The 21,215-nt window shown below is 45.5% G+C and overlaps 1 long non-coding RNA gene across 1 annotated transcript; it reads left to right on the forward strand.

Annotated features, from left to right (window-relative positions):
• Positions 1-12,405: 12,405 nt before the first annotated feature.
• Positions 12,406-20,508, forward strand: LOC135966846 (uncharacterized). The gene is made up of 3 exons (XR_010580508.2): positions 12,406-12,515; positions 19,475-19,646; positions 20,374-20,508. It is a non-coding gene; the product is annotated as an uncharacterized lncRNA (long non-coding RNA).
• The last annotated feature ends 707 nt before the right edge of the window (positions 20,509-21,215 follow it).

Raw genomic sequence — 21,215 nt, forward strand, 5'->3', positions numbered from 1 at the left:
GCTAAGTTTGTTTTTGATTGAAGGGGGTTGCCTTTTCTAAGCATAATTTTGTTTTTCAATACTCTAACATATTTACATGCTGAAAGTAAAAATTATAGGAGAGATAGAAGCAGAGAATTTAGCCTCCATGTCTGCCCCTTCCCCACTCAGCTGTCACAGCTGCCATTCTCTTTCTCTTCTCATCTTAGAGATAATATTTTCTAATTAACTTTTTTTTTTTTTTTGAGATGGAGTCTTGCTCTGTTGCCCAGGCTGCAGTGTGGTGGCGGAATCTTGGCTCACTGCAACCTCTGCCTTCCGGGTTCAAGCCATTCTTCTGCCTCAGCCTTCCCAGTAGCTGAGACTACAGGCGCCTGCCACCATGCCCAGCTAATTTTTGTATTTTTAGTAGAGATGGGGTTTCACCATATTGGCCCGGGTGGTCTGGGATTCTTGACCTCGTGATCTGCCCGCCTTGGCCTCTCAAAGTGCTGGGATTACAGGCGTGAGCCACCACACCTGGCCTTTTTTTTTTTTTTTTTGAGACAGAGTCTTGCTTTGTTGCCCAGGCTAGAGTGCAGTGGTGCGATCTCAGCTCACTGCAACCTCTGCCTCCCGGGTTCAAGTGATTCTCTTGCCTCAGCCCCTGAGTAGCTGGTTCTACAGGTGCCTGCCACCATGCCTGTCTAATTTTTGTATTTGTAGTAGAGATGGGGTTTCGCCATGTTGGCTAGGCTGGTCTCAAACACCTGACCTCAGGTATTCTGCCTGCCTCAGCTTCCCAAAGTGCTGGGATTACAGGCATGAGCCACTGTGCCAGGCCCCTCCTCCCTTTCTAACAACAACAAAAAAAGCTAGCATACCGTATTTACTCTTCTGACCTTGTATTTCTTACCACTATACTCTGGAGGCCATCTATCCTCCTTCCTTTTATTGCTGCACAACAATTCACTGTGTGCATACTCCTTAATGAATTCAACCAGTGGCCTACTAATGGACATTTGGGTTGTTTTCAGTTTTTGCTATTACAAATAGTGCTGCAATGAATAACTGGAGCATATGCCACTTCACATTTCTGGTAGTTATGTTTGCAATTGACTCCTAGAACTGCGGTTGCTGGGTCAAAGGGCAAGGGCACATGTAATTTTGCTGGACATTACAAAATCCTTCTCCAAAGAGATTGTGTGATTTTGAATCCCCATCAGCAATAGGGGAGAATGTTTCCCCAAAGCCTCACCAATAGACTATATTGTCCAACTTTTGGACTTTTGCCTATATGAAAGATAAGAAATGGTACCATAGTGTACATATTTTAAGTTTGCAATTCTGTTATTAGGAAAACAATAGTAAACATATTTTCACTAGTTTCATTTGCTTCGTTTTTTCTGTGAAATGTCTGTTCATATTTTGCCCATTTTTCTATCAGGTTATTAGGCTTTTTCTTCTGAGAAATTCTTTAATTGTTAAGGATATTAACAATTCATTAATCTTGATTGTTAACTAACCTTGACTGTCTGTGATACAATTTGCAATTCCTTCTCCCAGGTTTTCATTTGCCTTTTGATTTTACTAGGATATTTTACTTAGGATGTTTTTATAACGCTACAGAACCAAATTTGTTAATATTTTATTACCTTTATAAGTTAGGGATTTTATGAGTTACAATTAGAAAAGATTTTGTCTTTTCTACGTTATAACGTATTCCACTCTCTGTTTTTTGCATTATTTGTATGGTTTCATTTTTACATTGAGCTTTTGATCCATTTGATGCTTAATCCAAAAGCTTTTACCCTGGTGCCTAATGTAAGGAATGGATCTAATTTGATGTTTTCCACGTGGCTATCAAATTGTATGACACGTGTGAATGATAATCTCAATGAAGCTGTTTACACACACACACACACACACGCACGCACGCAGAAGGATATATGCTAGCACGCACTGGTTGACTCTGGATGGTGGCATTATGAATGCTTTCCGTTTTCTGTTTTATTATTTTCCTCTGTATGAACAGATACACCCTGTGAAGGCTGGGACATTTGTGTCTGAGAGGATGTAATGCAGACCCAGTAAAACATTTTTTAAAGAAGTTTGTCCATAATTCATACTCAGGCAGTCCAGCAATCGAAATGTCTGCTGTGCTCACTGGACTGAGCGTACTCTGTGCTGCGGGAAATAGTTAAAAAAGCGAAATCATCTGTACAGAGATACAGCTGAAAAAGTCAAGGCAACCAATGGTGAGGAGAATTGAGGTCTCAGAGAAGGCCAAATGAGCAATAGAGACTGGTGAAAAATTCACAGGAGACATCTTCATGGGCTGGGTAGCCTGGGAGGCTTCAGGGAGGAAGTGTCTTCCAGTTAGTCCTTGAAGGATGAAAAGGATTTAGACTCGTGGGGAAAACAGAGATGCCTGAATGCAAAGACAGTGTTGTAGGAGAGGTGAATGGGAACACCTGAGGGTGTCTGGGACACCGGGTAGGCAAGGTGGTCAAAGAGGATACCCTGAGCGACTGACACTGTTCACCCAGACTGGGGAGCAAAGCTCTCTGCTCCTCCTGGGAAGTGAGGTTGCCTGCAGTTGCTGGGGCCAGGGAGTCTCTCAGAGGAGCCAATTACACACAGAGCCCCTCCCCAGGGAGCTCATTTCTGGTGGTGAACCGCTTGCAGATGGGGACACCTGGGGATGCTGAAGTCCATGAGACTATCAAGGTTTAGATTTGCTTTTGCTCCTAATCATTCCACTCTTGGCTGGCACCCATGATCTGAGGACCCCTGACTCTGTGGCAGGACATACCAGCCCTCCACAGATGGGAACGTACAGCTGCCTCCCTCCCTCGTTGCAGGGCCCACGGGGTGCAAACCCCTAGGGTTGGATGGACTTCTGCTGAGAAGGTCTGGGCTGGGCGGGACAGCTCACATCTGTTAATTCCAGCACTTGGGAGGCCGAGTCGGGTGGGTCATGCGGGGTCAGGAGTTTGAGACCAGCCATGGCCAACATAGTGAAACCCTGTCTCTACTAAAAATACAAAAGTTAGCCGGGTGTGGTGGTGTGCGCCTGTAGTCCCAGCTACTCTGGAGGCTGAGGCAGGAGAATTGCTTGAACCAGGGAGGCGGAGGTTGCAGTGAGCCGAGATTGCACCACTGCACTCCAGCCTGGTCAATAGAGCGAGACTCTGTATCAAAAAAAAAAAAAAAAAAAAAAAAGTCTGCTGAGCACAAATATTCTGCTTCCTCCTCCTCCGAACAGTCTGAATAAGCAACAACATTTATCCTAGGCAAGGAAGGGTGTCCCGGGGAAGGGGCGGGCAAGTCTTACAGCCAAAAACAGCCACCTGACACCTGGTGTAAACTACAGCTTCATTCCTTTGAGTAGTAAAGTTTAAAAAAAGGCCGCACATGTTCAGTTAGTCTTTTGGATTGCGTGTGTGTGTTTGGTGGGGTTGGGGGACTTTAGCAACTCTCCCTTTCCTGTGATTCCCCAGAACCACGTGCAGGCCCCACATCCGTGCCTTTTCCTCTGGACTGCCCCTAGATTGCGGAGGGCCCTCCTTCACTTTGCATTCTTCCACTTCAGGGCAGGGTCATGCTCCCAAATCATCCCCTAAAGGGAGTTCTTTTTTTTTCTTTTTTTTTTTTTTTTGAGACGGAGTCTTGCTCTGTCGCCCAGGCTGGAGTGCAGTGGCCTGATCTCAGCTCACTGCAAGCTCCGCCTCCCGGGTTTACACCATTCTCCTGCCTCAGCCTCCCGAGTAGCTGGGACTACAGGCGCCCACCACCTCGCCCGGCTAGTTTTTTGTATTTTTTAGTAGAGAGGGGGTTTCACCGTGTTAGCCAGGATGGTCTCGATCTCCTGACCTCGTGATCCGCCCGTCTCGGCCTCCCAAAGTGCTGGGATTACAGGCCTGAGCCACCGCGCCCGGCCTAAAGGGAGTTCTTTAACTTCCTGAGACAATCCATTTTTGTTTTGAACAATCCCCACTTGTGTCTAACCTAAAGCTCTCATGCTGCAGAAATAGAGAACACCTGAATATCACCTTTTCCTCCTTAATTAGAGATCCTACTGGTGTTCCCCTTTAGAGGGCTACATGGTGGGATGGACAGAGCATGGGCTCTGAGTGAGTCTGATGGAATCCTGGCTCTGTCACTACCTGCTGGATGTCCTTGGGCAAGTGAGTGAGTTCTGAGCCTATCTCTGCACTTTCACATGGTTGTAGTAAGGATGAAACAACACAGGCAAAGTGCCTGGCTCATGGGCAGAAGGCTACAAAAACCAGTTTATTTGATATGTTCAAAAGCCTTTCTTGGCATAACCCTCAGCCTTCTGGGTTTGTGCACCCTAACGTTACCCATCCTGCTTCCTAACACTTTCATCATTCCCCCCAATTTGAGTACACCACTGTCCAGAAAGGCCCTGAGCTCACTGTAAAGCCTCTTTTGAGCCTGCGCAATGGAAATATTCCTTTCCAGGCAAGGTTTCTATAGCAAGAGCTGGCTGCTAGGCCCAAGGAGGCTGCCCCAGGGAGAGAGAATCCCCTAGATGCTGCCTGCAGAACAGGGTCGGACAGATGCGACTGTGTTTACGGTCTTGTCCTCAGTTACCTGACACCAGTCTCCATGGGAATTAGCACGAGGTATCTCGAATTTCAGGGTACATATTTCTGTCTGAGCTTGAGCTGCTGATCTTCCCCTCCATGGACCTGCACCACATCCTCCCAGAAATAAGTGACCCAGCCTCCTTGTGGAATGACCTACACAGAAAGCATGCCTTCCTGGGTACGGGGAGAGAACTGGGACAGTGAGTAAGGGAGGAGAGGCTCTTGAGAATTAAACAGGGCACACGGGGCTGGTCAGGAGCCAAGTCATTAATGACTCTGCTGATTTCCCTTTGGAGCAGTCAGGACCTGTTTTGCTGTCACTTTAGCATCCTGTAAACCCTTTGATAATCGAGATGGTGGTACCTGAAAGCAGGTGCCTTGATACCGCCCGTAACCTTGTTTCAGTATCTCCCTCCCTGTTTTGTCCTTGGACAGCCACCTAAGACCCAAATCTTTCTTTCTTTTTTTTTTTTTTTTTGAGACAGAGTTTCACTTTGCTGGTGTGCGGATCTCAGTTCACTGCAACCTCTGCCTCCCAAGCTCAAGCGATTCTCCTGCCTCAGCCTCCCAAGTAGCTAAGGTTACAGGCATAAGCCACCACACGTAGCTAATTTTTGTATTTTTCATAGAGACAGGGTTTCGCCATGTTGGCCAGGCTGGTCTCAAACTCCTGACCTCAGGTGATCAGCCCACCTCGGCCTCCCAGAGTGCTGGGATTACAGGCGTGAGCCACCGCACCCAGCCCTTAGACTAAAATCTTCAAGCTGCTTCTCCGTCTCATTTTCTTCCTCTGAGGCTGACTTTAGCCGTGGTTCTACCTGTGTTGCTTTGCTTCTCACTGTCTCAGCACCAAAGTGTTGACAACTAATTTAATTAATGCTTCCAAGTTCAATGAGAGAAGGCCAGAAGGTACTCTGGGTTCCCTGTTTAGTTCTCTATGTAGGTCTAGACATGTCGTCATTAACTTTCTGACTCTGATGCTGGAAATTTCTCTTGAAACAGGAGATGGTTTTGGAACAATGGGTCATTCAATTGCCCTCATATTATACTGGATGCCAAAGTTCTCCATAAATTAAAAACAAAATTAGAAGACGACCACCATGCTCACAAACGATAAACTGAACACCATGCACTGGTGATCAGAACCAGTACTGTAATCCAGTATGATGTCATAGATTATCTGATGCCTATTTAGTGATTTTTTTTTTTTTTTTTTTTTTTTTTGAGACGGAGTCTCGCTCCATCACCCAGGCTGGAGTGCAGTGGACGGATCTCAGCTCACTGCAAGCTCCGCCTCCCGGATTCATGCCATTCTCCTGCCTCAGCCTCCCGAGTAGCTGGGACTACAGGCGCCCGCCACCATGCCTGGCTAAGTTTTTGTACTTTTTAGTAGAGACGGGGTTTCACCGTGTTAACCAGGATGGTCTCGATCTCCTGACCTCGTGATCCGCCCGTCTCGGCCTCCCAAAGTGCTGGGACTACAGGCTTGAGCCACCGCGCCCGGCCTATTTAGTGATATTTTTTGCTTCCTTTTAGCCTCCGTTACAATTTGCCATTAAGGGAGAGTAGCTTTCAATTTGGCTTTTTAATGATAATCTGTAGCTTTTGATAACTCATAGTTTCTTTCTCCAAAATGTAGAGTAAGTGGTCTTCAAAGTATGGTCCTGGAACCAACAGCATAAGCATCACCTGGGAGGTTGGTAGAAAGGCAAATTCTCAGGCCCCACCCAGACCTGCTGAATTAGAAACCCTGGACATGGGGCCCAGCAGTCTGTGTAAGACTCAACCCTCCAGGTGGATGTGATGCATGCTCAAGTTTGAGAACCACTGGTGTAGATAATTAACCAATTACTAGTCAATAAACCCGCTTTAGCTCTGAGTGCTGGCCTGCCCCTTTTTAAAGGATCTCTCAGGGAAAATTAAATTCTTGTCTATCTCAGCTCCTTTTCCAATGAATTTGTCTTGTTTTTGCCTGGAGTAGCAAGTTATGGTGGGAAAGAGGCAACCAGATTTAGGAAGAGCAAGAGATGCAGAGAAAATCCTTGCAAGGAACCCATTTGGCTCTGCTGCAAACAGACGGTGCACCTGGGATTAAGCTCCGCTGAGTTTAAACTGAGCCAGAGGGAGGCATAGGCAGCCATGAGAGCTGCTGGGCCCGCCACCCCAGGAACAGGCTCCTTTCCTGCTCCACCTCTCCTCATTCACCAATGGGATGAGACAAAGCCTATAAACTCTTTTATTGGTGTGTAGTCTGGCTTTGAAGTACATCAGAAGGGCTGGGAACAGTGGTTCACGCCTGTAATCCCAGCACTTTGGGAGGCCAATGTGGATGGATCGCTTGAAGGCAGGAGTTTGACTTCAATGACAGCTCACTGCAGCCTCGATCTCCCAGGCTCAAGCAATCCTCCCACTTCAGCTTCCTGAGGAGCTGGGACTGCAGATATGCACCACCATGCCTGGCTAAGTTTTAAAACTTTTTTGTAGAGATGGGGTCTCATTATGTTGCCCAGCCTGGCCAACATAGTGAAACCCTGTTTCTACTAAAAGTACAAAAATTAGCAGGGCGTGGTGGTGCGCACTCAGCTACTTGGGAAGCTGAGACAGGAGAATCACTTGAACTCTGGAGGCAGAGGTTGCATGCAGTGAGCTGAGATTGCACCACTGCACTCCAGTCTGGGTGACAGAGCAAGATTCTGTCTCAGTAAATAAATAAATAAAGTACATCAGAAACAGGACTGATCGTCACTGGAAGGGTCTATAAGGGGACAGCCTTTCCCTTGACTAAGAGGTGATGACTTAGATAGAAAAAGTTTGAGTACTGCCAGAAGGTGTTTAGAATCATAATGGTTCCCATGGACTGCGTGCTTCTGGCTAGCTATAGCTGTGTGGCCACACCAGCTGACGGAGCCTGGGAAACACCAACAACCTCATTACATTTGCTGGTCACGGCTCTTTGAGAGCAGTCCTATTATCAGCCTATTCGTAGATGGGGAGACTGAGGCTCAAATAGGTTGAGCCAAATGCCTGTTGGAAAGGGACAGAGCAGGTGCTTAAACAAAGCAGCCTCAAAAGCTTTCACCTTGATACTAACCCATCAGGCTGGTCTCCCTCCCATGGGTCCAAGGAGCCAGAATCATCCTTCATTAGTTTCCCAGGAAATCTCGGCTTCTTCGGTCCTTCCCTTCCCTGTTTATCTTCTTGCCACTCTCGCCTGCGCAACCTCCCTCTTCTCCCTCTATTTAGTGACAGTCTTTCCTCCATCTAGACTGAATGCTTTGTCTTCAGAGGTCTCCTTGGGCTTCTGTGTGCCTGATCATCCATCATAACCCTAAAAAATAATCAGAGACAGAAATTTTTATTTAAAAACATTTTTATTCCCTTGTTTAAAACACAATCGATTCTGAATAATACTTATTAACTGAATGAAGGACCAGCAGGTGGGTCCCTCTCAAATGTTGATGGTGTTGGGCTGAGGTGGATTTTATAAATTAAATCAGTGGTTTTGGAGTCCCAGAGCAATAATTTCCTAGGGAGTTAGGATGAGTGGACCACATCTTCCAAGGGGCTGCATGAGAATCTGACCCTGCCCTTTGCCGCTATTCTCTCCTGGTTCGATTCTGAATCCTCTGGAGTACGGTCCAGGAATTGTGTCTTTTTTTTTTTTTTTTTTTTTTTTTGGAGACAGGGTCTTGCTCTGTCACCCAGGCTGGAGCACAGCAGTGCAATGACAGCTCACTGCAGCCTCGGTCTCCCAGGCTCAAGCAATCCTCCCACTTCAGCTTCCTGAGGAGCTGGGACTGCAGATATGCACCACCATGCCTGGCTAAGTTTTAAAACTTTTTTGTAGAGATAGGGTCTCATTATGTTGCCCAGACTGGTCTCAAACTCCTGAGCTCAAGTGATCCTCCTGCTTCGGCCTCCCAATGTGCTGGGATTACAGGTGTGAGCCACCGCATCCGACCTGAAAGTTGGTCTTTTTCAGAGGTCCCCAGTAATCCTTACAATTAGGCCAGTTTGGGAAACACTGAACTTGAAGGAATAAACCATTGGTCCTTTCATTTCCTTGCACTTCCACATAACCCATCTCAGAAGCCCCCTCTGGACATCCTGAAGCTAGGGGTCCCAGGACCAAAATTTGAGAACACTGCCCCAGAGCAGATGTCAAACTCAAAGGCTTGTTCAAGCACAGATTATGGGCCCCACTTCTAGAGTTTCCGATCTAGTTGGTCTGAGGTGAGGCTGGGGAATTTGCATTTCTAGTGAGTCCCCTGATCATGCTGATGCTGCTGGTCCAGATAGCACACTTTGAGAAATCTCCTGTGCTAGATCATTCTGTTGTGTTAAAGAATAGATTTGCCCTCACCCAGACCAGAGACTTTTCTTCATGTCAAGCTTAGATGTATGTAATTGCAATAACTGACATACCAGACCTTCCTTATAAATCACCAGCTTCCTTAATTATTACAGAGCTCTGCTCTTGCAATGTATAGTAATATTCTATTTACTGTTAGAAGTAGGTATTAGGTGGCCAGGTGCCATGGCTCATGCCTGTAATCCCAGCACTTTGGGAAGCCGAGGCGGGTGGATCACAAGGTCAGGAGTTCAAGACCAGCTTGGCCAACATGGTGAAACCCTGTCTCTACTAAAAATACAAAAAATTAGCTGGTTGTGGTGGCGGGTGCCTGTAATCCTAGCTACTCTGGAGGCTGAGGCAGGAGAATTGCTTGAACCCAGGAGGCCAAGGTTGCGGTGAGCCGAGATCATGCCGTTGCACTCCGGCCTGGGCAACAGAGCAAAACTCCGTCTAAAAAATAAAAAAAAAGAAGTAGGTATTAGGAAACTTAGATGCTAGGATTTCACTTACAACCCAGAGGCAAACTTCATGAACATCTAGAGAGAAGTCATTTCCCTCTATATGGCCTGATTTTTCCCCTCATTTGCCAAATACAACATCTTGAGAAGATGAAATGCGAGAATAAAATAGAACACATTTATCCTCTGTTAACTGATCATAGGGTAAAAAGAAAATATTAAAAAAAAAAAAAAAGCTGAGCATGGTGGTTTACACCTGTAATCAGCACTTCGGAAGGCCAAGACGGAAGGATTGCTTGAGGCCAGGAGTTTGAGACCAGCCTGGGCAACATAACAAGATCCCCATCTCTACAAAAAAAATTAGCCTAGTGTGGTGGTTGCACGTCTGTAGCCCTAGCTACTGGGGAGACTGAGGCAGGAGGATCTCCTGAGCCTAGGAATTTGAGGCTGCAGTGGCACAAATACAATTGTGTACACTGTACTCTAGCCTGGGCTACAGAGCAAGACCCTGTCTCAATAAATAAATAAATAAAATTCAAACACATTCAGAAAAAGTTTAAAGCTCAAGGCACAAATATTAGCCATTACCCTCAGCTTCTGACTTGGGGAGATGAGGAATGTGGCTCCTGCGTCCTGGTTTGTTATTAACTTTAGGGGCAGTGGCCAGGCTTCCCTTTCTTCATCTCTAAAAGGCGGGGATTAGCCTGGACTGTTTCAAACATCGCTCACAGCTGGGAGATCACGAGATTTCAACCCTGACCCAGCACCTGAGACTGGGTTTGTTTTTATGTTGGTTCATATGGAGATCTGTTTCTACTCTTCAGATTGTAATCTAGGTTTGGGGCATGAAATATTCCATTTAAAACATCTAGGATGCTTGCGGCAAGTGGGCAGAAAAAGTGTGAGGGCCATTTAACACAAAACAAGGCCAGATGGAAACAAAAAGCAAGTGAAACGTGGGCCGTGGTGTTCTGCAGAGTGGCCCGACTTATCAGCGTGTTCTCTTCAATGCCTGTCAGAGAAGAGGCGATCACCGTGTCTTATGAAATCAGATCTGTAACCGGAGAAAAGATGAAATTGCTTAACTAGCCCGACTCATGTCAGTTTTTATTTGAGAAGAGAAAAAACATCCCTTTGAATAAGAGAAATATAGCAGTCCTTATCTGTCTAGCAACTGTACTCTCTGTATAAAAAAAGGTAGCCCCATGATTCTACAATTATTTTTAAATTATAAATAAATACAGTATAAATGTATTGAAGGCAGGTGTGCAAACTTATTTTACTAATGGTCTGTGTGATCACAGTAGTTTGGAGACCGCTGCTCTAAGTGATGAAATTTCAGGGGTCCCTGCTTCATCCTTTGCATATTTATTTTTAAAGAAACTTTAAAAAATAAACATTATTATTATTATTATTATTTGAGACAGAGTCTTGCTCTGTTGCCCACACTGGAGTGCAGTGGCGTGATCTCGGCTCACTGCAAGCTCCACCTCCCGGGTTCACTCCGTTCTCCTGCCTCAGACTCACAAGTAGCTGGGACTGCAGCTGCCCGCCACCATGCCTAAAAAATTTTGTATTTTTAGTAGAGATGGGTTTTCACCATGTTAGCCAGGATGGTCTTGATCTCCTGACCTTGTGATCCGCCTGCCTCGGCCTCCCAAAGTGCTCGGATCACAGACGTGAGCCACCGTGCCCGGCTGACATTATTTTTAAAAGTAGTTTTAGTCCACAGAAAAATTAACCAGAAGATACAGACATATCTCATATCCTCCCTGCCCCCACACATACATAGCCGCCCTCTTATCAACGTCGCTTCCACCAGAGTGGTACATTTGTCACAATTGATAACCCACATTGACACATCATTAGCACCCAAAGTCCATAGTTTACGTTAGGGTTTACTCTTGGTGGTTTACATTCTGTTTGTTTGGACAGATTTATAGTGGCATGTATCTTCCATTAAACCATCATACAGAGTATTTTCACTGGCCTAAGAATCCTCTGCGCTCTGCCTATTCATCCCTCCCTCCACCCTAACCCCTAGCAACTACTGCTCTTTCTACCATCTCCATCGTTTTGCCTTTTCCATGTTGCCATATAGTTGGAATCATACAGTATGTAGCCTTTTCAAATTGGCTTCTTTCACGAGTAACATGCATTTAAGTTTCCTCCATGTATTTTCATGGCTTGATAGGTCCTTTATTTTCAGTGCTGAGTAATATTCCATTGTCTGAAAGTACCACAGTTATTTATCTTGGTTGCTTCTAAGTTTTGGCAATTTTGAATAAAGCTGCTATAAACATCCATGTGCAGGTTTTTGTGTGGACATAAATTTTTGACTTCTTTGGGTTAAAACCAAAGAGTATGATTACTACATTGTATGGTAACCATATGTTTAGTTTTGTAAGAAATTGCCAATCTATCCTTAAAGTGACCATACCACTTTGCATTCCTATTAGCAATGAATGAGGGTTCCTTTTGCTCCACATCCTTGCCAGCATGTGATGTTGTCAGTTGTCAGGTTCACGACTAGGCCAAATATTATGCTGAATCCGAAGGGAGTGGCTGGATGAGCAGAAAGAGCACTCGGGGGGCTGTAGGCAGGTGAAAGATGATTTTATTCAGCAGCAGCTCTCATCAACAGCTTTCTCTCACACTGCCCGCCCTGTCTCGGCTGCTTAGTCTGGCGGCTCCCACACACAGCTGCGTAGCCGGCTCTCCCTTGCCTTCAGGGTGAGCAGCTTAACTCTTTCTCTCTCTGGGCACGAGTGAGCTGAGCTATGTCCTGGCTCCTTCTGTCCATCTGCAAAGACGGACAGCTCTGACTCACTCTTTCTTTCTCTGGGCACCTGTGCGCCCACCATGTCAAGCCATGCTGAGGCGTGCCGAGTCCAAGAGCCATGTCTCTGGTGCACAGTGTTAACAGGGCAGTTATACCTTTTACAGACAACTGTGGCTCCAAGTCAAGTATGAACTTACACAAACAGGTTATATAACAAGTGGAGGTGTGCGCCTGCGTGCCAAACTTGCTGACTCACACAGGCCTGGATACCCGCCTCGGCCTATTCCTTGACCAAAGCACATCAAGGTACCTTACATCAGTGTTCTGGATTTTCACTGTTCTAAAAGGTGTGTAGGTGGTATCTCATTGTTGATTTAATTTGCATTTTCCTGATGACATACATTGTGGGGCATCTTTAATATGCTTATTTGTCACCCGTATATCTTTTGTGGTGAAGTGTCTCTTAAGGTCTTGTCCCATTTTTAATTGGTTGCTTGTTTCCTTACTGTTGAGGTTCAAGAGTTTTATTTACGTTTTTGGATAATAGTCCCATATCAAATACATCTTTGGCAAATGTTTTCTCCCAGTGTGTGGCTTCTCTTTACATTATCATAAGTATTTTTTACAGAGCAGAAGTTTCTAATTTTAATGAAGTCTAGCTTATCAATTTTTTCTTTCACAGATCACACCTTTGGTGTCATGTCAAAAAAGTCATAACCTGGCTGGGTGCAGTGACTCACACTTGTAATCCCAGCAGTTTGGAAGGCCAAGATGGGAGGATCACTTGAGCCCAGGAGTTCAAGATAGCCTGGCAACATAGAGAGACTCTATCTCTACAAATAATTTCAGAAAAATTAGCCAGGCATAGTGGCATGTGCCTGTAGTTAACAGCTACACAGGAAGCTGAGGTGGGAGGATCACTTGAGCCTGGGAGGTCAAGGCTACAGTAAGCTGTGGTAGTGCCACTGCACTCTAGCCTGGGCCGCAGAGATCTTGTCTCAAATAAATAAATAAATAAACCAAAGCAAAACAAAAAGTCACCACTAAAGCCAAGGTCATCTAGATTTTCTCCTATGTTATCTTCTAAGAGTCTTATCATTTTGTGTTTTACATTTAGATCTGTGATCTATTTAGAGTTAATTTTTTGTGAAGGGTATAAGAGCTATATCTTCATTCATTTGTTTGAATGTAAATGTCCTGTTGTCCCAGTACCATTTTTTGAAAAGATTATCTTTTCCCCATTGTATTACCTTTGTTTTTTTGGTCAAAGATCAATTGACTATATTTATATATTTATATGGGTCTGTTTCTGGGATCTCTATTCTGTTTCATTGATCTCTTTATTCTTTTTTTTTTTTTTTTTTTTTTTTTTGAGATGGAGTCTCGCTCTGTCACCCAGGCTGGAGTGCAGTGGCCCAATCTCGGCTCACTGTGACCTCCGCCTCCTGGGTTCAAGCAATTCTCCTGCCTCAGCCTCCTGAGTAGCTGGGGTTACAGGTGTGTGTCACCACACCCAGCTAATTTTTGTGTTTTTAGTAGAGATGGGGTTTTACCATGTTGGCCAGGCTGGTCTCAAACTGCTGGCCTCAAGTGATCTGCCTGTCTTGGCCTCCCAAAGTGCTGGGATTACAGGCGTGAGCCACCGTGCCCGGCTCTTTGTTTATTGTTTTGCCAATACCACACTGTCTTGGTTGCTGTAACTTTATAGTAAGTACTGAAGTCAAATTCTGTAGGTCCTCTAACTTTGTTCTTCTCCTTCAATATTGTGTATCCTACCACTATTTTCAAGGAAGTTAAAAAAAAAATCCATCTTTTTTTTCCCCAATTCTTGCTCTAACCCTCACACTGTGCACCAACTCAGCCTCTGTCTTTTACTCGCTGGGTGATCTTAGCTGTTCTCTGTTTTTGTGAAGGAAAGAATCTACGTCAGGATATTTATAAGTATAACTTATATACAAAATCCAAACACACTCAGAAAAAGTTTAAAGCTCAAGAAACAAACAAACAAACAAAAAACAAATATCAGCCATTACCCTCAGCTTCTGACTTGGGGAGATGAGGAATGTGGTTCCTGCGCCCTGGTTTATTATTACTGTCATTCGTGTCTGTGTGAAGAGACCACCAAACAGGCTTTGTGTGAGCACCATGGCTATTTATTTCACCTGGGTGCAGGCGGGCTGAGTCCGAAAAGAGAGTCATCGAAGAGAGGTAAGGGTGGGGCCGTTTTTATAGGATTTGGGTAGGTAAAGGAAAATTACAGTCAAAGGGGGGTTGTTCTCTGGCGGGCAGGAGTGGGGGGTCACAAGGTGCTCAGTGGGGGAGATTTTGAGCCAGGATGAGCCAGGAAAAGGAATTTCACAAGATAATATCATCGCTGAAGGCAAGGACCGGCCATTTTCACTTCTTTTGTGGTGGAATGTCAATGGTTAAGGCGAGGCAGGGCATTTGCACTTCTTTTTTGATTCTTCAGTTACTTCAGGGCATCTGGGCCTATACGTGCAAGTCACAGGGGATGCAATGGCTTGGCTTGGGCGCAGAGGCCTGACAATTACCTTTAGGGGTGATGTGGAGCCAGTGGCCAGGCTTCCCTTTCTTCATCTCTAAAAGGCGGGGATTAACCTGGACTATCTCAAACATCGCTCACAGCTGGGAGAGCACGAGATTTCAACCCTGACCCAGCACCTGAGATTGGCTTCAGTTTTATGTTGGTTTATACAGAGGTCTGTTTCTACTCTTCTTCAGATTGTAATCTAGGTTTGGGACACTAAATATTCCATTTAAAACATCTAGGGCTGGGTGCTGTGGCTCCTGCCTGTAATCCCCACACTTTGGGAGGCTGAGGTGGGTGGATCACCTGAGGTCAGGAGTTCGAGACCAGCTTAAACTTATGTAATTTTAACTCATATAACTATAAGTATCCTGACTTAGAGCTGATCCTGACCACAGTGGAGCCTCTAGGATGCAGGTGAACACACAGCCAGGGGAACTAGGCATCCCAGCAGAAGATGAGTGTGTGAGCATGAATCCCTCCCTCTCTCCACACGGGGCTGTACACTTCACAAGGCTCTGAGCCTTGCAGCCAGCCAGGGAGAAAAGCAGGGCTGCTAGCAGAATCTTTATTTCCCTAGGAAGAAAACTCTGGCTCTTAGAAGTCAAATGAATTTCCCATAGTCCTCTAAATAGGACTGTAAAACATCTGATGGCTTGAGTTCAGTATTTTTTTCACATAGCTTAGAAGGTCAGGAGAACCAGGGTCTGTTTCTGCGTAAACCCAGGAAGGACCTGAATCACCAGCATCTCCTCAAGCAAGAAGAAACCCTGGCTTGCACATGGGGTGGAAGCAGGTGAAACAAGGGACTCTCACCTGGAGCCAGCACAGAGGATCCTGGACTAGAGAAAGCCTGGCTCCCGTGGGTGTCCTGAGGCACAGATATCCCATGAATCCTAGTCAGTCCCTGGGGGCAGTTTGTTCAATTGAATTCTGAAGGAAGCTGGATGAGCTGAGCTAAACATAACTAGACCTTGTTTGAGAATGGGTCTCCACAAATTTAGCTACTTCCCCATGCTTGCTTGTAGTTGGCAAGCTGCATTAAAAATTGTCTACTGATTGCTGTAACATCCATTCTCATATGTTTGTATGTAAGTTCTTTCATTTTAAGGGGAGAGCTCACTGAAGGCCACTGCCTGGGTGGTAGCAGCAGGCTGTTGGGCAGCAAAGGCTGGGGGTGGGGCCAGAGGGCTGCCATTGCACCAGCCTTGCTCTGGAGAACAACTTTTGGTTGTTGAGGAATGGTATGACAATTAGTGAGATGTCATTAGAGTCTATAAAATATAAATGGCTATGAACACTAATTGTTGCAGTAGTTAGGGACTGACTGATAGTAAGATTTGCCAGGCACAGTGGCTCATGTTTGTAATCCTAGCACTTTGGAAGGCTGAGATGGGAGGATCACTTAATTCCAGGAGTTTGAGGCCACCCTGGACAACATAGTGAGGCCCTGTCTCTACCAACATATTTTAAAAAAATTAGCCAGATGTGGTGATGTGTGCCTATAGTCCTAGCTATTTGGGAGGCTGAAGTGGGAGGATGGCTTCAGACTGTAAGGTGAAGACTGCAGTAAGCCAAAATCATACCACTGCACTCCAGCTTGGGCTACAGAGCAAGACTCTGACTCAAAAAAAACAAAAACAAAAACAAAAACAAAACTAGAATTATGAAGTAACTGGTGTGCAATTATATTGAAATTGTCTGTTACTTGTCCATAGCTAGACTATAAGGTACATTCAGGTGGGGTCCATCTTTGTCTTTTCACTGATGTCTCACTGTTTATAGAGTTAGGCATTTAAAAATTATTTGTTGAATTAAATTATTGAATGCAATTGAGGATAGATATGAGTTAACTTTAAAAAATATTATATCTTCTAGGCCAGGCGCAGTGGCTCACACCCGTAATGCCAGCACTTTGGGAGGCTCTGGATAAATTAGTTTCACCTTAAATCCATTTTGTAACAAAACAGGGATAAGTATGTTAATGAATGAATGACTAAGTAAGTCAATGATCAAAACAGTAAGCGAAACAAATGGGAAATAATACATCAGTAGCCTCTTGACCTGCCTTGGTGGAATGAGGCTCTGGGCATCTCCTGCTCTGAAGAGTACTCTGGGCTCCCCAGAGGTCTGTAGTAGTCCATCATCTCAATGAGACCAAGGCCATCATCTCAATTCACACAGGAACTACCCGGAGCTGCTCAACCTTGCAGCCCAGGTTGCAGCATGGAACCAAACTAGTCCTGCCAGAATGATGGTGTGAGCAATGTCTGTCTTCTCAGGGATTTTTCTTCCTTCCTATGGGTGCTGGAACCATGCTCCATGTCCTAGCACGTATTCTCATTTGGGTCCCTCACAGGACTGACCGTGTCCTATGTGTCAGCTTTTCCCTTGACTTTCTTCTTCCACGGCCTCTCCCCATGGTGTCCTGCTCCGCTCTGGGTGGGATCTGGTTAACCTGGTGGAAGGGAACAGCCTCCAAGAGACGGAAACTCTCGTAGTGAGAATGTCAGACATAACTGAAAGCCAGAGTTGAAGGCATTTCTGGAGGATGGGCCACGGATTCCTTCCTTCTATGGGTCACTTGGGTCACCTGTGTACATGCTAGAGACCAGGCCGGGTGTAGCAGAAGATTAAACACAGGACCAGGCGTGGTGGCTCATGACTGTAATCGCAGCACTTTGGGAGGCTGAGGCGACTGGATCACGAGGTCAGGAGATCGAGACCATCCTGGTTAACACAGTGAAACCCTGTCTCTACTAAAAATACAAAAAATTAGCCAGGCGTGGTGGCAGGCACCTGTAGTCCCAGCTACTCGGGAAGCTGAGGTGAGAGAATGGCGTGAACCCGGGAGGCGGAGCTTGCAGTGAGCCGAGATCATGCCATTGCACCTCTAGCCTGGGAGACAGACTGAGACTCCATCTCAAAACAACAACAACAACAACAACAACAAGATTAAACACAGACACAGACCTTTTCCCTCCAGAACCTTACAAATGAATGAAGGGACCAGCAGCTGCACAGATCATTGTAGTAAAGACAGTATATAATAAGAGCAATCATTTTTTGTTTAAATATTGATTTGCTGATTCCTATAAAAATGCTTCTTTTGCCCTTTTTTTCTTCCCATGAGCCTTTCTTGCCTCTTTAATGTTATTTGATTGTACTTTCCAGCTCATGGACATTACACAGAATGGCAGTTCCTAGGAAAAGCGAGAATAGAAAAAACCATAGCTTTTCAGTCAATTCTTGTTAACACTAGAGCCGGGAAGGGTCATGTAGGTCAATGAACTGTTGCTCCTGGCAATTGAAATAATTAATTTATCCTCTGAAAAAGAGAGATCAGGATTGCCCCAGAGCTAAGTTAAAAACTGGGGGGTTAAGGCAGGGCACAGTGATGCCTGTCATCTCTGTGCTTTGGAAGGCTGAGGCAGGAGGATTGCTTGAGGCCGCAAGTTAGAGACCAGCCTGGGCAACATAGTGAGACATGACTGTGTCGCTGTACTCTGTCTCTCCAGACAGAGAGTGAGACTCTGTCTCTAAAAACAGAATAAAACAAAACAAAAAGCCGGGTGCGGTGGCTCACTCCTGTAATCCCAGTACTCACTCCTGTAATCCCACCCGCCCTGTAATCCTGAGGCGGGTGGATCATTTGAGGTCAGGAGTTCGAGACCAGCCTGGCCAACATGGTGAAACCCCGTCTCTAGTAAAAATACAAAACTTTGCTGGGCGTGGTGGTGCGTGCTTGTAATCCCAGCTACTCAGGAGGCTGAGGCAGGAGAATCGCTTGAACCTGGGAGGCAGAGGTTGCAGTGAGCCAAGATTGCACCACTGCACTCCAGCCTGGGCAACAGAGCAAGACTCCATCTCAAACAAACAAACAAACAAAACACACACAAAAAAAACCTATGGGATTACCTGAGGTCTAGGACTAGATTGTCAAGGCAGGAGAAGGGTAATGACCTGGGCAGCACAGCAAAGGCTTCTGGAAAGGACGCACACAGCTTATTATCTCTGCTCTCGATATCCTGCTCGTGACTTCAAGACATGACGGTGCTTTTCTGAACCTCAGTCTCTTCATTTGCAGCATGGCTATAATATCCATTCTATCCACCTCACAGGGTGGTCATAAGAATAGAATGAGTTACCACATATACATAAACCCCATCCTGAGCACACAACACAGGGCTTAGTGGCTGCCTCTCATTTCAGGAGAACTCACATTTCTTAGTTCACTGGGAAAAGGTTGAGATTGGCAAGTATGCCACATCCATTAGAGAGGTGACTCAGTGATTATCCTTCTAAGGATTAAAAACGGCTTTATCAGGCAGCCACTCTGCTGCGATGTACATGATTTAATTTCAATTTAATCATCTCAACAACAGTACACAGAAGGTATTTTCTTCTCCCTTAGACAGAGGATGAAAGAAAAGTTCAGAAGAGGTGATTACACCCTGCCTGAGTTCACACAGGGATTTGAACTCAGGTCTGTCTGAGGTTCATTTACTTTTTACTCTGCCCCACTGGCTTTCAGCTTTGATAGACATGGAAATAAAACCTAGCCCTTCACATCAGGCCATTATCCTATACACCCAAGTAGGCAATGGAGAAATGGCCTTTCTCTAAGGGGAAATGGGATCTCTAGAAAAGTCACCTTGCCTCTGGGCCATTGCACGGAGACAGCTGGGGTCCAATGAGATGCCAGTGCCCAACAAATGGGCATCAGCTCTTCATCCTCCTCTCTCTGTCTTTCTCTAGCATCATATCGGATGACCTCAAAGCCAACAGCTATGGAATGCATCTTCCTGGCCTCACAGGTCTCTTGAAGCTGCCAACTGCCCCCAGCAATCAAGCCAGATGGAAGCTTTGGGTGGAAGCCTAGCTGGGGAACAGCTTGCGGGCTGAATAGGGGTGTTCAGCGGGCTTCACGGTAACTCTTTCTCCATGCAGTACTGCCTCCTCCTTCTGGCCTGCTTTCTGATGTCCCTAAGGCCTTTTCAAGTCGGAGGAGTGGAAGGACAGAGTGGATGTGGCCAATCAAGAAACACCATCCTCTAATCAGGTCACCCAGGCAGCCCCTCATCTAACCCAGCTGGCTCTGAGTCCTTTGCCTGGGGATCATTCTGTTTTGTAACAGCAAGGCTGACCTCAAGCTAGGCCACTTGGTCTGGATCTTTGATCTAAACAAGCACGAGGGCTTTCTCCCTGGAGAGTTCTGTCTTGCTGGCAGGTCTCCAGAAGGGGGCGTTGCTGTTGCATATGTCAATAGGATAGTAAGCTTTAGGAACAAGCTGCAGCAGTTTAGCCAAGGGAGTTTACAAGTTAGTCCTTTGCTTGGACTGCTTTGGTCACCAAGGGGATGTGCTTGCTGATGACTTTTGCTCTGGTACATAAGTATCCAAACTTTCCAGAGATGTGTAAAAGAGAGCCTCATAAAATTTATAGGAGAACACATCAAAGTTACTAGATAGAAGTCATTATACAAAAATTAATTTGCATTTTAAGGTACCTACCACAGTTAGAAAATAAAAAAATTTAAAGCTAACACCTGTAAGAGAAACAAAAGCTATAAGGTACCAGAAATATATACATGACCTTTATGAAGAAAATTATAAAACTTGTTTAGGTATTCTTTTTGATTTTGTTTTTGTTCTTAGGGTTTTTTAGAGACAAGGTCTCTCTCTGTCACCCAGGCTAGGGTACAGTTGGCACCATCATAGCTCACTGCAGCCTTGAACTCTTGGACTCAAGCAATCCTCCTGCTTCAGGCTCCTGAGGAACTGGGACTACAGGTGGGTGACACCACACCTGGCTAATTTTTTTTTTTTTTTTGGTAAAGATAGGATCTCACTATGTTGCCCAGGCTGGTCCCAAACTTTTGGCCTCAAGTGATCCGCCTGCCTTGGCCTCCCAAAGTGCTGTGATTACAGATGTGAACCACCGTGGTTGGCCTAGGTATTCTTTAATAGATAGATAGATGTATTTATGATATGAAGGTTCGGTGTCATAAATTTCTTTTCTTTTTTTTTTTTGAGATGGAGTCGCCCTCTGTTGCTCAGGCTGGAGTGCAGTGGCACGATCTCGGCTCACTGCAAGCTCCGCCTCCCAGGTTCACGCCATTCTCCTGCCTCAGCCTCCTGAGTAGCTGGGACTACAAGCACCCACCACCACTCCCGGCTAATTTTTGTATTTTTAGTAGAGACAGAATTTCACCATGTTGGCCAGGCTGGTCTCGAACTTGCTCATTCTTGCTCAATGTGGGACTTCTTTAAAAGGCAAACTTTCTTCTGGGGCTCCCCATTTCTCAGAGGTGCCCTGCAGATGGAGGCTTTTCCTACCCAATTCTCTTTCCTCTTCTTCCCTTTCACAGGCATAAAGACCTGCGTTGGTGTCTGAAAACCCTCCCCAACCATGCCTGCCCTTTTCCCCATTATCCTGCACAGGTGTTACCCCCCCATTATTGTCTTGCACTTCCAATTTTGTTTTGATTTCTGCTTCT

The sequence above is a fragment of the Macaca fascicularis genome, chromosome 13, assembly GCF_037993035.2.
Source record: "Macaca fascicularis isolate 582-1 chromosome 13, T2T-MFA8v1.1".
Taxonomy (NCBI): domain Eukaryota; kingdom Metazoa; phylum Chordata; class Mammalia; order Primates; family Cercopithecidae; genus Macaca; species Macaca fascicularis.